The following is an 18,390-nucleotide window of genomic DNA, read 5'->3' as shown; positions in this document are numbered from 1 at the left end:
TTGAACTGAACTACTATAACTACAGTTTCTTCTTGATGATTATATTATCTTTATGGGATCACAAATATAATTAGTTAGTTATTAGTTACTGTTAAAGCAGTACTACACACAACTGAATAGTGACTGAGTCTGTCACTGAACAGTACACAGCAGTCACACACAAACAAACAATACATAAAAAAGGACACAGACATCAAGGAGTAAATCATGGTGAAGAAAGGGTGGCACGCCACTCACCTGAGGTGTGTGTGCTTTATTTTTGTATTGTGCTGTTGTGTGTGGCACTGTGTGTGTGCTGTACTGTCTGTAGTGTACAGTATATTTGTGATCCAATAAAGATTTACTCAAGGTTTACTCAAGGCTTTTCCTTCCCCTATAGTGGGGTTTGGCTTCAGTCTCACTCTCTGCATAGTGCACTCATAGACAGTTAGACAGTCACACTCACTAGACACTCAGACACTAGAGACACAGTGGGACACACACACAAACAAAAACATTCAATGGCACCACAGTCAGCCACAGTCACACTCACACTCATAGACACTTAGACAGTGACACTGGGACAGACACACAATCACATACAAACAAAAAAATTCAAAGGCAGTTAATACACTCATCTCACACACACTCATAGAGAATGAGATACATACAAACTTTTCAAACTGGCACTCACTCACAGACACACTCACACACTCATAAAGAGACAGTTAGACACTGCAGTACACACATTGTTATTGTTAACTGGTTGGTTATATTCGGTTAACCCCTACAGATCTGCCTGGGAGTGGGTGGGATGGCATTTGGGATTGGGAATTGGGATCATAAACAAAAACATATGATATCTTTCTTAAAGGGTCTATTTAAAATAGACAATTTTTTAGTGTGAATGAATAATATTAATAATCCCTTATGCAGTGTGCACTATGCACTCACTGCATTGCAAACAATACAGGGGTGTGCTGTAACAATAGCACAACATCTACAAAACAGAGCACTTCCTGATTGGCAAACATCACAGTAACACTAGAAGTAGTAATAGACATTAAACAAGAAGTAGCATTGAACTACTAGATTTACTAACTTTGATTATCAATATCTTTATGGGATCACAAATATATTGTTACACAACACACACACAGTCACAGTCACACACAGTCAAACAATACCAAAAAAAACACACATAATAAAAAGAGTGAATCATGGTGAAGGGTGACACTGACTGACACGCACACATGAGGTGTGTGCAGTTGTGTGTTGTTTCTTTTGTATTGTGTGTGTGTGTGTGTGACTGTGACAGAGTGACGTGGTCGGTCGTGTCGTGTAGTGTACTAGTATATTTTGTGATCCAACAAAGATTTACTCAAGGTTTTAAGCTTCATTTTTCAAAAAGCTATAAGCTATATAACAGTAACAAATATAAAATAACTTAACAGTAGTCTGCACTGGGCAGTGGGGCACACAGCACTTTCTTCTGGATGTGCCAAAAAACATTAAATATTAATATTATAAACCTGAATCACTACTCAGAATTATGGAATATGTAGGTTTTTCTGTAAGAACACTAGTTGATCCACATGCTCTGGTTTGAGGGTGCTTCTTTTAGCCGTTACCACATCTCCTGCAGTGGAGAAAACCCGCTCTGCAGACACGCTTGTACCTGGGATACACAAGTATCGCTTTGACAAATGAGAGAGGAGGGGAAATATGACCTCATGTACATGCCACCATTTCAAAGGGTCTTCAGTGAGAGGCAGAGATGGGGCTTTACAATATTTCTCTATTTCCTCTTCAGCCTTGGCATAGGGGGTCTTGGGTTCTATTGTACCTTCAGTGTCAGTGAAAGACTGTCCCAGCAAAGTCATGAGAAGCGATGTGGACTTTCTTTTGGGAGGAGAAGGGTTATCCTCCTCGATGGCTGATTCTTCTTCCAGAGTTTCTTTTCCCTCAGGCAGTGGCACTTCATCCACGTTTGTCCTCCTAGATGTAACTGTACTAGTACACTCAATCTGTGTTTGAACAAAAGAATAGAAAAAATAGCATTCATTATTACCTCGAGCAGCCAGCCAGCTAATGCTATGTGTGTGCTCAGAGAGACAGTAATGCATAAATAAATGCATACAACAGCTCACATCTATTCAAGAAACATGATGCAATTAAAATTACCTCCAAGGATGCAGCCTCCTCAGTCACTCCTCTGTATATCTCCAATCTCTCCTCCTCTGTGAGAATAAAAGGCAGTCCCTTAAAACGAGGATCCAGGGCAGAGGCTGTATAAAGTATCTTCTTCTCTGCCTCACTGCTGTACCTCTTCAGGAGATCTGTTTTGATGGCATTCTTGATCTCATGGATCATGGGTGTGTCTCCCATGGTGTCTGTCATGTTCTGGAGCAGTTGTGCATTTAGAGGGGCAATGAGAGAAACAGTTGGATTGCGCTCTTCTGACATCAGTGTGGTTGCATCTTTCATTGGCTTTAATGCACTCACAGCATCCTCTGCATTTGACACATCTGTTTCGTTGAGAGTGCAGAGATCTGACTCACTTTTTCTGACTTCTGGAGACAACAATGTGGCACAGATTGCAGGTTGCTGTTCTAGGAACCTCTCGACCATGTCATATGAGCTGTTCCACCTTGTTGTCACATCAGTTATTAGCTTATGATTCTTCAGGCCAAGACATTTCTGTTTTTCTTTCAGACAGTGGTTTGCTGTAGTGCTGCGGTGAAAAAATGTTGATATTCGTCGCACTCTGCCTAAAAGCCTGGAGAGCGTGGCCACTTTCAGCGCCCGCTGGGATGCGAGATTCAGTGTATGGGCGAAGCATTTTACATGAGGGAATTTTCCAACTTGAGCAGCAACAATCATGTTCGAAGCATTGTCGGTCACAAGCACTACAGATTTATCGGACAGCTGCCATTCTTCCACGACACGAGACAGTAGCTCCGCCAGATGAGAACCCGTGTGAGACTCATAAACTGCTCTCGTTTGCAGCACATGCGACAAGATCTTCCAGTCCTTGCTAATGTAATGTGCAGTTACTGTTACATAAGACTCCGTCGTGACTGAAGTCCATGAATCACACGTTAGTGCGACTCGACTGGCTTGGCTCATTGATGCAATTACCTGAGCTTTTGTTTCTTGGTAGAGTGCAGGTATAACGTTTTCTGTTAAGTGATTGCGTGACGGGATCTTATAACGTGGCTCTAGTGTCTTCAACAGGTTGCGAAACCCAAGGTTTTCCACAACAGAGTAAGGCCGTAGGTCCTTCGCTATGAAAGTTGCCACAGCTTTGGTTATTCTCTTCCCTTTTTCAGAGTTGGGTGGCAAAGTTGACAGCATTGCATCAATTCTTGGCTGATGAGCTTCAGCTAGTCTTGTTATTTCCTTGGCAGTGGCACTGGCGACAGCGGCAGGGGTTAGCATCTCAGAGTGAAAACGTCTAACGTGATTTCTCAAGTTAGTAGTATTCCCTAGGTATTTAATTTTTGTGTGACAGGCTTTACAAACCGCGTGTGTCTTGTCCAATTCGTGCTTTCCAGTATGTTCATAAAATCCAAAATGTGCCCAGATGCTTGCTTTTAAAATGCTAGGTGCATTTTTTATCTCTCTATCTTTTTTGTCTCCCTCTGTCATTTTAGCATGACATGTACATATGTGACGGATGATGTTGTTGTCAACGTCAAACTCTGTCAGTGTTAAAAAAAAAAGAAAATACACTAAGTTCCAGTTGTCAAAATGTCAAGCCGCAAATGTAAAATCAACAAGTACTAGTAACTTCAACTACTTTGCCAATGCCATACATTTTGCGAACATAAATTTTAAAACAAATTGCATTGTGATAATTGCAGGGGACATCACTCACTCACTGACACAGTTACTGTAATATATTACACACTTAAAGGTGCAAAAACCCAAACATTTACTTTCATGATTCAGATAGAGAATACAATTTTAAATAAACATCATAACTAACTCTTCTATTATTTAATTTGCTTCATACTTCTCAGATATCGTTTGTTGATGACATATTAGCAATGCATTGCACAGCACACACATTACTTACTATAAGTATATAATACTTTGTGCACAAGGAGGAGGCTATGCATTTCAACAAAGGATAAGCAAATTATATAATAGGGAAAGTTGTTTAAAATTGCATGCACTTTCTTGAATTAATATATTATTAAAATATTAGAACTTCAGACCAGGCCATCCATCCATGTGAAAAACATGTAGATAATAGATACAGATTAGACTAATAGAGACATTATTAGACAATAATAGTATACTATATTTATTTATAATACATTTTTTATATATGCAATATTATTCAATAATGCAGCAATTAATTATGCAGCAGCCTGAGCCTCAGTCAGCTCAGCATACTACGTTAAGTAAATAAGGCAAGTATTTAATTGTTACCCCTTATTGTGTAATAAATGTGATTGTGTACCCCTTATTGATTTGCTCTTACCTATTGGCAAGTAGTAGGCAGTTGAGGCAATAGGCAGGCATGGCAATGGCAATTATGGCATGGCATTGGCAAAATGTACAACGTTTTGGTAACTATTAACTAAACAAACAGTTAGTTAGTCTAATTCTCACCATAGGTCTCCTCCTCTGTCTCCCACAAAATAAAAATGAGCCCGCCGTGTAGCTGTAGTATACCGCCGTGTACCATCATCAATCTCAGGCAACAAACTCCTGCTTTGCTGCTTTGCTCCTACTGCGTAACTTCGGCACTTCAAGAGACCGCCCATGAGCGCCCATGTTGCTTTATTGGGTGACGTGACGTCAGTGACGTCAAAACGATGTACCGCGCACTTTCGCGCACTTTCTTTTACGTTTCCTGGAGGCTGGTCACGTGGGTAACGTTAATCGATTATCGCGTCTCAGCGCATCGATGCAGAATCGTTTCATGCCGCATCGCGATGCATCGTCAAAACGATTATTTTTGACAGGCCTAGTGTATATGTATGTATATATACAGTATATATATATATATATATATATATATATATATATATATATGTGTGTGCTGTGTATGTGTGTATATGTATATATATATATATATATATATATATATATATATATATATATATATATATGTGTGCTGTGTATGTGTGTATATGTATGTATATATACAGTATGTATATATATATATATATGTGTGTGTGCTGTGTATGTGCGTATATGTATGTATATATACAGTATGTATATATATATATATATATATATATATATATATATGTGTGTGCTGTGTATGTGTGTATATGTATGTATATATACAGTATGTATATACATATATATATGTGTGCTGTGTATGTGTGTATACAGTATGTATATACATATATATGTGTGCTGTGTATGTGTGTATATGTATGTATATATATATAAATATGATTGTTTCCTTTTTGCACTTTTATGTTCCTTTGACACTGAATATTGTGTTTTTTCTGCCACCCTCAGAGCTACTGCAATACATTGACCTAGATTTTATTAACCTCATATGTGAAACTTATATCTTGCTGGGAATAAATTGGTGCAGTATCGCAGCTCGAAAATCATGGAATTCAAAGAGATTTGTAACTGCACCTTGTCAGAGCAGCCAGTAGCAACGGAGCTGCTTCTATCTCACAACTGGTAACTTCCAGAGCTATAGAACAGCTTCACAGAGGTCAAGTCCTACAAAAAAAGTGTGGGAACTCACCAAGACTCCCCCCCCCCCCCTCACAATTAATATTGTTTTATACACACACTGTACGTATATGTATATAATCTATACACTTTGATTAATGAACGCAAATTAAATCTAATGATGGGTTGAATGGTTGCCTTTGGGCCTGAGAATCCTGCTCTGTCACAGAGTCTCACCCACTTAAAGGGACAGTTTAGGCCAAAATAAACTTTCATGATTCAGATAGAGCATGTAATTTTAAACAATTTTCCAATTTACTTTTATCACCAATTTTGCTTTGTTCTCTTGGTATTCTTAGTTGAAAGCTTAACCTAGGAGGTTCATATGCTAATTTCTTAGACCTTGAAGCCCACCTCTTTCAGATTGCATTTTAACAGTTTTTCACCACTAGAGGGTGTTAGTTCACATATTTCATATAGATAACACTGTGCTCGTGCACGTGAAGTAATCTGGGAGCAGGCACTGATTGGCTAGACTGCAAGTCTGTCAAAAGAACTGAAATAAAGGGGCGGTTTGCAGAGGCTAAGATACAAGATAATCACAGAGGTTAAAAGTATATTATTATAACTGTGTTGGTTATGCAAAACTGGGGAATGGGTAAAAAAGGAATTATCTATCTTTTAAAATAATAAAAATTCTGGTGTAGACTGTCCCTTTAAGGTGCAATAGTCCTATTTCTTCTGAGGGGAACTAAATAACCCCAGAGCAAGCCACACAGGAATGTAAGCACCATGTGTTCCACACAGTGCAGGGTGATCACACAGCAGGACCACTGACAGGCTTGCATTTAGTGTATTGTAGGAAATGTTACTGTCCATTACTAGAGGATCTCACTATCCCTCTAACCAGACTGTGATCCAGCTCCTCCCACCAGCAGCAACAGTGTTTACTCAAGCATTTTTGTTCTCTGTCCAGAGGGAACTTAGTACCTCCTGCAAAAATAGCACAGGAACTCTATTCCCATGCGTTCACCTGTCAATGATAATGACCTTCTGGTGATCAGCTAGAAAAGACAGATTTATTTCATACATAGGAGCCGATTTATCAAGTGTCTGGCGGACATGATCCACTATAGCGATCATGTCTGCCAGACATCGATAAATACGATAAATCGATAAATACGCTGTTGGCATTTATCATTGCACAAGCAGTTCTGTTGAACTGCTTATGCAATGCCGCCCCCTACAGATTCCCGGCCAATCGGCCGCTAGCAGGGGGTGTCAATCAACCCGATCTTATGAGATCAGGCGGATTTATGTCCATAGCTAAAGAGGTAGCAGACGAGTTAAGGAGAAGCAGTCTTAAGACTGCTGCTTCTTAACAATATGATGATAAATTGGCCACATAGTCTCAACTGAATGACAAACATTTTTTAAGAGGTGGCTGTTTGGACTACAAAACAATGCAATTTGTGCTAATTAAATGACAGTTTAAATGATTTGCTAACTTGATATATACAGTATATTGCATTTTTATACAAAGTACTTTCAAGGGTTTTTAAATTGATGGTGCAAGCGGACATGATCCGATATTGCGGATCATGTCAGCTGCACATTGATAAATGCAGACAGCATATGCCCTCTGCATTTATCATTGCACCAGCAGTTCTTGTGAACTGCTGGTGCAATGCCGCCCCCTGCAGATTTGCAGCCAATCGTCTGCTAGCAGGGGGTGTCAATCAACCCGATCGTATTCGATCGGGTTGATTTCTGTCCGCCGCCTCAGAGCAGGCAGACAAGTTATGGAGCAGCGGTCTTCAGGCTTGCTGGAAACAAGGGGCATCAAGCTCCATATAGAGCTTGATAAATATGCCCCATAATCTCCCTGTAAGATGTTTAACTAAGGAAAATGAAAAGAAAAAAATATTACAATATATATTCATGATTTATTTTGCTTGTTTTTTTTCTAAAATACTTCTAAAACTTGCGCCTGCTCTACATCCTCCCAGAGATGTGAGAGTGCCTCCATTTTAAGTATGGTGACACTGACCTTAGATTGTAACATTCTACATTGTGATTGGTTGGATCAGATCACAAGCTTATTTACATCTGTCCCTAATTGGCCACAGGAAAGGAAACTAGGAACATTGATTCCCACAGACTTTTTCAAGAGATGCATCCCTGACCCTGAGCTGCTGTTGGTTTGCAAAAAAGTGTAAATTCAGATAACAAAATTACAGTGTTAAATGGTTGTAAAACATTTATTTACCTGCACAGTGTTTATTTGCTGATAAAAAAACATGGGAAAAAATGAGTTTAATGTCCCTTTTAAGGGGCATCCCAACCAAACTTGAAATGCATATCAGTGCAAAAAATGTTGAATAGAATCATTGTTGCAATACACTTTAATGAGCTAAATTGTTTCTAGTATAAATATACTACTGTTTTCAGAAAGAACTTTTACTGTGCATGTGCAGCATATCTGAATATGCTTGATGCGCCAGAATTTTAACAGGATCTTTGTTTAGAGAGAAGGCAGTGTCTTGTATCATGCAAATTACTATTATAAGGCATTGCCGTCTGTCTGACCAGACACACTGCTTCACGTGCACAGTAAAGATCCCACTAAAAATTGTGAGAGCTTTAATTAGGAAGCATTTTTTTTGTTTATACATGTGTATTGCAGAAATGCTTGTATTCAAAAATAAAATGTTTTAATGTATATTTACATTTTGTCTGGATCCTTTTTTATTCTCACTGAGAACCTGGGTGCCCCATTCTGTGTAACCTAGATTCCTATCTAATGATGACAGTATAGGGGTGTACGTGCTGCCATTGTTTAAAAAAAAAACCTTAGGGTTATTTTAGTGCATTTTGCTAGATGAAGTGCTATTTACAAGCTTAAGGATTTGATGTATGCAAATACCATTAGAGCTTTATCCATGATCAATTTAGAATTTCTACCCATTGTCTAATGACTTTTGGAATCTGTTCTGCCAACCTCAGTGAACTGTTCTACTTCAGCTGAACCATGTCATGTTGATCAAACCCTGTGACATACACTGATGTTTCTTTATTGGCACGTGGCTGTTATATTCTGGAAGTGAGTCCCACCACCCTGTAGCAGTGGTAATCCCCTCCCCAAGGGTGATCCGTGGTCATGTGGTCTGGTAATCTTACAATTCAAATTGGGTTCCAGATCTTAAAAAATAAATAATTTGAACATTTGGAGAAGGAACTTCAGAGGCAGTTTGTAAAATGAACTCATAGAGTAGTAGACATGCTGACTAACCTTCTAGCAGAGATGTTAGGTTAACATACCTAGTTTATCTGGGACACGTGTATATGTATTTGCCTAGACCAACTGAGTCAGTGCCTACAGCGGTAATATTTAAAGAAGCAGCCAATGTTGATGATGTATTCTCACTCCTATGCTCTCTAAATATTGTATTTATTAATTTTACTACAGGTGCATGATCCCTAATTGTTTAGTGGGGTGCATGATGGCTCTATGCTTACCTGGCCTGTTAGAATTACATGAGATAAAATTGTAAGGGTGGGGAATATGATGCAGCAGATTTTTCAGGGCCTAGGGCAGCACAAAAACAAAATACACCACTGTTTTATGTAATTCTCAGCAAGAGGATGAATATATGTTGTAGGGTCTAGTGGTGTCTGTCCCATCCACAAACAGATTAATGAGCTGGGAAATCACGCTTAGGGCGGGTTCTCAGCACACAGTGTACAATCCAGAGGGGAAATAGCTCTGGCAGTGACCACAAGATTATTGGCTCTCAGTGTCCTCCTGCACATAAACAGTCTCAAGTCCCAGCACTGCGGGGTCCATTCCTTAGGATTAGGGAGGGAGACAGTGAATTAAAACTCGGTGGGAATAAAAGTGAGAATGGATAAAAACACTAATGTTTTGTAGTGAACAACTGATTACTACTGTACTGAGGTTACACATACAAATCCGTTATACTGCATCATTTTGTTAAAGAACTGTAATCACTTCACACTATTGTCTATGTGCCAGTGATAAAGGATCGTTAGTGAGAAATGACCTTTTTTGTCTCCCAAGTCTCGCAATCCGTGAGTCTTGCAATATATTATAAAATAGTGGTCTGACAGTGTCTGTCCCTATAAGTGATGATGTGCCTTCCATAGAAAACAACAGGAATCACTGTCTGTGCAAAAATCCGCCAGTGAGCTGGAATCTCGGCAGTGGGGAAGGGGTGTGTATTCAAAGCATGTTTGCACAATATAGAATGTGCGCTCACTAGAAATGTATTCTATTTTAATATTGTATTTGAATAGCCGCTCTAAGTTCACAGTGTACTGAACATATTTTACATCTAATATTGTGGCTACACTGTAACAAACGTGTTATTAACATAGAACTTGTTTATTACAGAGCAGTCGCAATATCAGAAGTAAAAGACATTTAGTACAGTGAAAACTTAGTTTCTATACAAATATATTTAAAAAACTTCAATTACAAAAAACAAAAACGTTTTACATAGTGCAAAGCGGAAAAAACACACTTTAGGATATTAATATCATGTTCATGAGAACTTCTTCCTAAAAAGAAAATGCTAAAAGTTAAAAACACATTTATTTAAATAACCAGAAAACTATAAAGGGACAATTTACTCAAAAAATGTCTCCACTTTAATTTGTTACCAATGATCCACTTTACCTGCTGGAGTTTATTAAATAGTTTACAAGTATTTCCTTTACACTTGTATTGGCATTTGAAATAGTTGATTTAGCCTGTGGTATCCCCACCTATTCTAAAAGTTTTTGGCCTTAGGTCCAAGCTATACATAAGCTGTGTAAACATAGCCAGCAGAAGAAATTGCACTCACAGTGGGGTATAGAAGAGATAAGGTAATGTTAATTTTCCATTGTTCTCTCCAAGTATTGGTCTTTGGTTTACGGACAGATATAAGATAAAGAAGCATGTATATGTACACAATGTGATAAAGTAATGAGATCTGATTACACCTACAGGCTCAACCCATTTTACTAGGTTGTGGCTTCAAAACACAAAATAATCTATTTCATATACACAAATAAACCTTAAAAAACAAATCTCATACATTTTATACTCTGCAGCTGGTAAAAAAGTAATTGAAACACATTAAATGAAAAAACAATGAAACAGTGTACTGTCCCTTTAAATACATATTATAGTATTTCACAGTATAATGTATATACATAACACAATGTATGCACACGTACAATATACACACAATCCCCTATAGGTTTACTATTCATGTCCTAGTTTAACTATTGTAACAAAAGGGGCTAAGTTTCAGTTGACATATCTAAATTGTATTGTAATTCCATACCGTGTAAAATTATCTTTTGCACCTTCAATGCAGGTGGCGATCCTGCTTTTAAAATTCCACACTGTTAGAAGCATTGGGGCATATTTATCAAGCTCCAAATGGAGCTTGATGCCCTGTGTTTCTGGCGAGCCTGCAGGCTCGCCAGAAACAGCAGTTATGAAGCAGCGGTCACAAAGACCGCTGCTCCATAACCTGTCCGCCTGCTCTGAGCAGGCGGACAGACATCGCCGGAAATCAACCCGATCGAGTACGATTGGGTTGATTGACACCCCCTGCTGGCGGCCTATTGGCTGCGAGTCTGCAGGGGGCGGCATTGCACCAGTAGCTCTCGTGAGCTGCTGGTGCAATGCTGAATACGGCAAGCGTATTGCTCGCCGTATTCAGCGAGGTCTGTCGGACCTGATCCGCACTGTCGGATCAGGTCCGACTGACCTTGATAAATAGAGTCCATTGTCTCCCAGAGAAGTACAGTAAATGCCTCTTGGCAAGACTGATCGCAGGATAGATCTCTTTTTATAATATCACAATGCTTTTAACCTCTGGGCCTCTATGAGACAGAATTTAATAGGCATCATCACACTCAATAGGTGGTTTTCCCTGTTTCTTACAGGCTGAAGAGCTGATCATAATTTTGCACTTGTTTCAGAGGGTTTTGGAACAAATGAGAATGATATTGTCAGTATATTTATAAAAATCTTCAGTAATGCTATCCAATTAATATATCAGTCTATCTCAGGGTTATAATACAATGCCTTTAATAATTATCCTTAAAAATAGAAACCCTTAACTAACATGCATCTAGTATGTATGGAGAGAGTGGTGTGTACTCAGTGGACACACCACGCCCTTAGGGGGCGCTTCCTCAGTTCCAATATAATAGGTGATATGGTAGTGCTTGTAATGTCTCGACAGAAAAAAACAGGCCTAAATCTAGAAATATGATAATAGCAACAATAATAAAACTATAAATAAAACCCTAAAAAAATCTAAAATGTGGACATAATAAGTAACCACAATGCTGAAAATGATAATAGTAAAAAAACTATAAATATATATATATATATATATATATATATATATATATATATATATATATATATATATATATATATATATATTACTGGAATATAAACATAGATTGGAAAAAATATTAAAACCAATTCAAAACCAAATAATGATAATGTGAAAGTCTATGAGTCCAGGGTAATGACAGTTCCCAGATGTTTGAGGCTGCACTCTGTCAAAGGATGGCTATCCTGTAGTATGGAATCTAAAAAAAGAATAAAAAACAGAGGCGCCACCATGGCCTAATATCGCCAGTACAGGTAAAATGAGCAGCAATATGAGAATGTGAATACTCACAAACATAAAGCACCCCACTGGTGCTAGTAGAGCAGACTGACACTTCTCAGTGGTTCAGCACACTGTATCCAAAGCGCAGAGACAGTCAGGAATCCTCTGACACTCCAATGTATATGTGCCTATGGATAAAGGAAAAAGCAACACGACATGGCCCAATATCATCAGGACAAGGGGAAAATAATACCAATTGCTTGCACTTACAAGATGGTGGGCACCTGCAGGTGCAATCTCAGCAAACTGGAGCCAAGACGTCGCCCAGTAGACTTAAAACAGCAATCCTCAACAGGAACCAGGATCAACGATATAATTTATCACAGGAGGTGAAAAAAATACACACAATAGCAAGTGTATAAAAAGTCTTTATTAACACAGCAACTAGTTGCTCAGCCTACTCAGGGCTGTTTCATCAGGCTATGACAAACATTATAAAACACTTGCTATTTAACAGAAATCTAAAAACAAATGGGCTATTGTGATTGGATAATCAATTAGCAGAAACACAATTGGCAAAAAAACCACACCTAACTACAATCACCTTTGTGTGGTTGTTAAGGTAACCTTTGTAAACACATGTAGGTAAGATGATATTTAAACATGTTAAACCTCCTTACAAATACAATGTATAAATAGATGTATAAAAACATACAATACAAAATAACTAAAAAACTACATTAAACATAACATTTTTTGTCCAAAGTCTATCTCAATAGGACATATTAAAAATTAATATAAATCATAGAACCATTGCTTTTCTCTATATACATAAACCCAAAGTGCATCTAAAATAACTGCCTATACATTCTCTCAATTTAAATCTCCTTAGTTTCTCAGTATGCTGCAAGTCTGATACTCAAACAGGCCCATTTATCAAGCTCCGTATGGAGCTTGAAGGGCCGTGTTTCTGGCGAGTCTTCAGACTCGCCAGAAACACAACTTATGAAGCAGCGGTCAAAAGACCGCTGCTCCATAACCCTGTCCGCCTGCTCTGAACAGGCGGACAGGAATCGCCAGACATCAACCCGATCGAATACGATCGGGTTGATTGACAGCTCCCTGCTGGCGGCCGATTGGCCGCGAGTCAGCAGGGGGCGGCGTTGCACCAGCAGCTCTTGTGAGCTGCTGGTGCAATGTTAAATGCGGAGAGCGTATTGCTCTCCGCATTTAGCGAGGTCTTGCGGACCTGATCCGCAGTGTCGGATCAGGTCCGCAAGACCTTTGATAAATGGGCCTGTTAATATTAATGTTGCCACTTGTTGAGACTAGCTGATTGATCTCAAATGTTAGATAACACATTAGTGCTGACTTACGGTTTATTAGGGTAACTTACGATTGTCTTGAGCAGACTTTCCATAACTGTTTAATTTGATATTTGTATTTGTACTATTACTTCAAAAGTAGAGCTGTAACTCCTTAAACATAAAAATAATAGAGCCATAACTGTTTTGTGAACAGATGTCTCGAATGCAGCTTTTGCTGCCTGTCACACTTGATTCATTGAATGGGTGTATCAAGTGTTTTGATGTGAAGTGTTAGGTGATTGGTCCACATAGATGCCAGTCAAACACTGAGATTGTGCATATTAATGAACCTCAGAATTGAACAGACAGTTGCAATTGCTAAGGGTGAGGGCAGAAGTGCAGGATTTATAAAATGTTTTTTATTAATCCAGAATTGAACAGACAATTGCAATTGCTAAGGGTGAGGGCAGAAGTGCAGGATTTATAAAATGTTTTTTATAAATCCAGAATTGAACAGACAATTGCAATTGCTAAGGGTGAGGGCAGAAGTGCAGGATTTATAAAATGTTTTTTATAAATCCAGAATTGAACAGACAGTTGCAATTGCTAAGGGTAAGGGCAGAAATGCAGGATTTATAAAATGTGTTTTAGTTGTAAAGGCATGATATTTTATGTAAATAATAAACAGGTATAACATATTGGAAAATATATGATGTGCATTGTTAATTCACTATTTGGTGAATCTATTTTAACAAGTTATTAAGAGACACAGTAACTAAACAATAATTTTTTGTTAGTGAATCCTCTTTCTCCAATTGAGAAAAACATTAAAGTGCTTATCTATATTCTGTTTTATTAAATAATTTATATCTCATCCAGGGGATTAGACCTGTGCTGCCAGTAACTATCAGTGTTCACATAGAGAACATGTATAATAAATTACAAATGGTAATCACTGTTCCATATGATTTAGTAGTGCTAGAATAGATACATGGTGATATCCTATAAAAAAGTGATATACATGTTAAATAATTAAGTATTAAAAACTAAATAATATATAAAAAGTTAATGGTGTGTTTATAGGAACTAGTGCAAATATGAAGAATATATTAATAGCACTGTGTAACAGTGACTAAATTAGTGGTGTGAAAAGTGATGTGTTATGAATAAAAAATAATATTAAAATGAATGTTGATAATATATATGTGTGACTAATACCAATGTAAAATATGATGACACTGTAGCAGTGACTATATTAGTGATGTGAGAGGTGTGACTAGAAATAATTAATAATGGGGTTGATATAAAGAGTGACTATATTAGTGGTGTATATGGTGTAACTAATTAATAAAATAAATATAAATACCCTTTATATAGGTGACTGTAGTCAATGGAAGTGGGTAAGATCTGAAATGATAATGGTAATCACTTCTACTGAGGTTAATAGAGTATGAATGATATTCTGTGTGAGACAGACAGTCATACAAACATTGTATATATCAGATATTGCAGAATAAATGCACCCCTAATTAAATAATGGGTCTAAAAAACAACATAACTACAGGACCCTAGAGATAAAAAATCATAAATATCATAATAAAAATAACAACTGGAGTGCTCATATTTCAGTAATTCTATTTAGAAGGCTGCCATATCTAGATTTTCATTGAGTCCATCTGGTTGAAGTGTCCTCAATTTCCTGATCCAAAAAGTCTCTCTTTTCCTGAGCGTCAGGAAAGCATCAGGTGAACCTCTAGAGATAGCCTCTAAGGGTATAATTTTCATTGGTTTTTTTTGTTGGTGGTGGTAGGCAAGACAATGTCTTGATACACTATGTAATTTGGATTTTTTATTTATGTTGTAGGAGTGTTCACTCCACCTCTTTTTTACCTTGCGACAGGTGCGTCCAACATATTGGACCCCGCAACAACAGCTCAATAAGTATACAACAAAGGATGTCTCACATGTTAGAAAACCTTTAACTTTAAAGGTTTCTCCTGTGGTGTGTGATGTGAAGCTTGTGGCCTTGTGTGATGTATAACTGCACATACCACAACGTTTCCTGTAGCACTTGGATATTCTGTTGAGATCAGAATTGGTGCCATGACTATTTCTCTCTTGGTATTTGTCCCTAACCACCTTACTGGGAGCTAGAGCAGTCTTGAGAGTAGGTGCTCTCCTAAATACTACTTTAGGCTTATTACCTACTATTTTGGTAAGAGTTGGATCTTGCATGAGGACTGGCCAGTGTTTATTGAGAATTTTGATAATAGCATGGTGATTAGAGTTAAATTTGGTAATAAACAACGGGGGATTGCAATCTTTGAATTGTTCCTTAACTTTTGATTTAGTGTTGAAATAGCAAGATCTATCTTCCTGCCTAACCCTACTGGTTTCGCGATCTATTAGGTCTTTAGGGTATCATTTCTCAAGGAATCTATCCCCAATGACCTTAGCTTGTGCATCGTAGTCTTCCAGTCGTGTACAATTTCTTCTGATCCTTCTAAACTGTCCATATGGGACATTAGTCTTCCATTGTTTGTAATGATTGCTTTCATAATGAAGAAAGCTGTTGCAGTCAACAGTTTTGAAATAGGTCTTAGATTGAACTCTCCCCTCAGCAGTACGCCTTAGGGTTAGATCTAAAAAATCAATTTCCTCTCGCTGGATATTATGAGTAAAGGATATTCCATAAGTGTTGGAATTTAGGTGATCAAGAAAGGCACTGATCTCATCTCTCGACCCTCTATAAATAAATAGCAGGTCGTCTATGTAGCGGCCATAGAACACCAGGTTCGCTGCAAACTGGGTATTATAGATATAAGATTGTTCAAAACTACCCATAAAAAGATTGGCAAAGCTTGGAGCGAACCTGGTGCCCATGGCCGTCCCTTTGATCTGCAGATAATATCTGCTTTGATATAAGAAGTAGTTGTGTCCGAGAATAAAACTTATCAACTCAATGATAAAATCTATTTGTTGGACTGGCATGTAAATATCTTGTTCTAGATACGACTGAACTGCTTTAGTGCCTAAATCGTGACGTATATTTGAATAGAGGGCCCCTACGTCGCAGGACACCCACCAACAGTGTTCGTCCAGGACACAATCCTGTAATTTTAATAGTAAATCTGTGGAGTCCTTGATATAGGAAGGAGGGGTAATGACAAATTTCTGCAGATAATGATTGATATAAGCTGATAAGGAATCAGTAAGGCTTCCTATGCCAGCGATGATAGGTCTGCCCTGAGGTTTCAGAGGGTCCTTGTGGACTTTGGGCAGATGATAGTAAAATGCCGTGCAAGGATATTTGGGGAGACAAAAGTCTCTTTCAGATTTGTTCATAATACCAATATCAAGACCTCTCTGTAGGATTTGTTTTAACTGTTCAAGATAGCGAGGAGTCGGGTCACCAGATAGAACTTGGTAATACTCCTTATCATTTAATATACAATTTGCCTCTAGAATATAGTCTTGTATGTTTTGTAAAACAATTCCTCCACCTTTGTCCGCCTGTCTGATCACCAGATCAGATCTATTGGTGAGACCTAATAAGGCCTTACGTTCCTTATAATTCTTATTGTATTTATACCTAAGCTTTTTTTGTTTTTTGGCTAATTTTTCTAGGTCTCCTAAGACCAAGTTGGCATAAATGTCAATATGATTGACATTATTCTTGGGTGGGACAAAGGTGGATTTAGGCCTCAAATTCGTATGAATGAAGGCATCAAACAAGTCTTCCATAAGAGTATGGGGTTCATAGGTAACAAAACCTTCTGATAGATGAGAGTCCATTGAGTTAGTGACAATGGGTCTGAGATTATCAATCTTGTTTTTCTTATCGGCAAAGTATTTCTGTAGGGATAATTTCCTCACATAGCTATTTATATCCACAAATATTTCATATATATTGAAATGATTAGAGGGACTAAAAGATAACCCTCTCCCAAGAACTCTAATCTCATCATCACTGAGTATATGTGATGAGAGATTAAAAATACCTTTTTGAAGTCTCTCTAATTTTTCCTTTTTGCGGGTGAGGGATTTACCTCGAGTTCCTCGCTTCCTAGTGGTCTTTTTACTCATTGGGAGGAGTGGGGCCCCACAGGTCCTTGCCACACCGGTTGATCCTGTGATTGATGGCTTGCCCCTAAAAAAGGTGCATGTGGAATAGAGTTGACAGCATTATTAACATTAGTCTCTTCTTCATTGTTTTGTAGCAACTGATATCTCTTAGGGTGTACAAAATTCTGCTGTATCCTTTGATCTGTATCTCGGGGGCCAGATTCTAAATGGTGACCTCTTCTATCACTAGTGACAGTAGGTGAGGCCCAATAGGGATCTCTATTGTGATTATTGGTATGATTAATGCGATTAGTCATTCTGTTCTCATGATATTGAGGTCTGTAGTCCCTACTTGTGGAATTATAAGGTATATGTTCTCTATTGTAAGAATTATGATGATGGTAGGAAGAGTGAGAAGAATAATTGGTATATACGGGGGGTGTGAGGGGGTTAGGTGTCGAGTTATTATGGTAGGATGAATTGTTTCTACCATTTGAAGCTTTATTTGTATTAGTCTGTGATTTTGGATAATTATTACGTCTCCTCTCCCCTGCTATTTGCCACCCTCCATTTGTGCTTGGTCCACTTACGTTGGAGTGATCCGCAATATTTACAGGTCTAGGTGTTCTATTTATCCGATTATAAGTGTATACCTGACCTTTGGAATAATCCTCGTTATCCCTTTCCATTTTTTTATTTTTGTGGAAAATGATTTGTTGCTGATAATCATCAGCTTT

At 38.0% G+C, this 18,390-nt stretch overlaps 1 protein-coding gene across 1 annotated transcript in view; it reads left to right on the top strand.

Moving 5' to 3' along the window:
* The window catches only part of SYN3 (synapsin III), a 694,683-nt gene that overhangs the window by 382,837 nt on the left and 293,456 nt on the right, over positions 1 to 18,390 (top strand). The window lies entirely within an intron of this gene.

Source organism: Bombina bombina, chromosome 6 (assembly GCF_027579735.1).
Source record: "Bombina bombina isolate aBomBom1 chromosome 6, aBomBom1.pri, whole genome shotgun sequence".
Lineage (NCBI taxonomy): Eukaryota > Metazoa > Chordata > Amphibia > Anura > Bombinatoridae > Bombina > Bombina bombina.
The sequence above is the reverse complement of the archived record's forward strand: the minus strand, read 5'-3'. Positions and strand labels throughout refer to the sequence as shown.